The sequence below is a fragment of the Rutidosis leptorrhynchoides genome, chromosome 5 (assembly GCF_046630445.1).
Source record: "Rutidosis leptorrhynchoides isolate AG116_Rl617_1_P2 chromosome 5, CSIRO_AGI_Rlap_v1, whole genome shotgun sequence".
Taxonomy (NCBI): domain Eukaryota; kingdom Viridiplantae; phylum Streptophyta; class Magnoliopsida; order Asterales; family Asteraceae; genus Rutidosis; species Rutidosis leptorrhynchoides.
The window spans coordinates 21779090-21780563 of record NC_092337.1 but is presented as its reverse complement, the minus strand read 5'-3'; the positions used below and the strand labels follow the sequence as shown (position 1 = coordinate 21780563).

At 29.8% G+C, this 1474-nt stretch overlaps 1 non-coding gene across 1 annotated transcript; it reads right to left on the bottom strand.

Annotated features, from left to right (window-relative positions):
• TRNAA-UGC (transfer RNA alanine (anticodon UGC)) lies at window positions 1-73 on the bottom strand. Its single transcript has one exon. It is a non-coding gene; the product is annotated as a tRNA-Ala (tRNA).
• Window positions 74-1474: the final 1401 nt, after the last annotated feature.

Below are 1474 nucleotides of genomic sequence, written 5' to 3'. Positions count from 1 at the left end.
TGGAGATGCAGGGGATCGAACCCCGTGCCTCTCGGATGCAAAGCGAGCGCTCTACCATTTGAGCTACATCCCCTGTTCGGGTGATAATACTTATACATTCATGAATGATAAATTGGTATCCATATCCAATATACAAAATATGTTTAAATCATCATCCATATATTTTATTCATAACTATTATAAATAGATCGATGGATGAATATTTATGAATAGAAGATCCATTCCCATCCCTACGATTACCAAATGGTGAAATATGTGTCAATAAATAAGTGCAATAAATAGTTGTGTTATATGTTATTTATTTGATTATTTGATTTGACGTAGTATTATTATTATTATTATTGCATATACTGAAATTGACAATTTAATTCCTTTTTATTCTTTGACGTAGTACTCCGTATTATTTAACAACTTAAAATTTAATTTAATTTAATTTAATTTAATTTAATAATAGCTGGATTTATTAAGTTAAAAAATGTGAAAAAATTATGATTGCCACTAAGGCACCGACACAAACTATGTCGCTTAACAACATATTCCTTTTTATGCCCATTGTATTATAGCTTACGTCACTTGATAATTAATACTACTACTAGTTTTACAAATATAGTGTAAGAACCGGACTAGGGTGTGTTTGGTACACAGTTTCTTGGAGCTTATAGAAGCTTATGATTTTAATAAGCTTTAAATCATAAGCTTTGTTTGTTATACATCAAAAGTAAAGCTTATGAAAATCATAAGCTCTAAAAGGTACTACTTATGAAAAAATAAGCTTTGTTTGTGTCCGTGAGTTTTGTCAACAACCAATCACACATTTTCTTGATTTAATAAATATATATTTTTTATTATTAATTTATTTTTTCCATCTAATTTTCAATCAAGTTTTAACACATCACTTTACCCAATATTTGACACAAAAAACTGACACATCGGTTTAAAAATATCAGAAACTGACATTGGCAAATTACAGTCATATAATCATATTGCACTCTTTGGCTAAACTGCCCGTGATATCATCGCCACGATTAGAAATTGTTTAACACAGTGTTAATGTCAGACAGCGTTAGGGCTGATGCCGATGGATCAGTCAGCTAACTGATGGAAAAAAAAAGTTGAGCATCACACGACTTGTTCTTATTAGTTGATTCATGTTATAGTTTTTCGAACTGTAATATGACCATTAAGCATTTTTTTTTATCCGAAATTTCATTAATACATTTATAAATTTGTACTCCATAATATTTACTTCATATATTCATTCACAACAACAACAAATCAAACACTATCAAATTCTAAGTTCAAAACACTCTCATTCATAACTCTTCTTCTTACACATAAAAAACAATGGCTAATAACCCTAATTAGCGCAATAACCCAAATGATTTTCAAAATTATAATGCATACGATAGTTATATCGGCAGATGCCGAACACTCCACCAAATTCCAATGTTTTCCAGCAATTTCATCCTCTTAC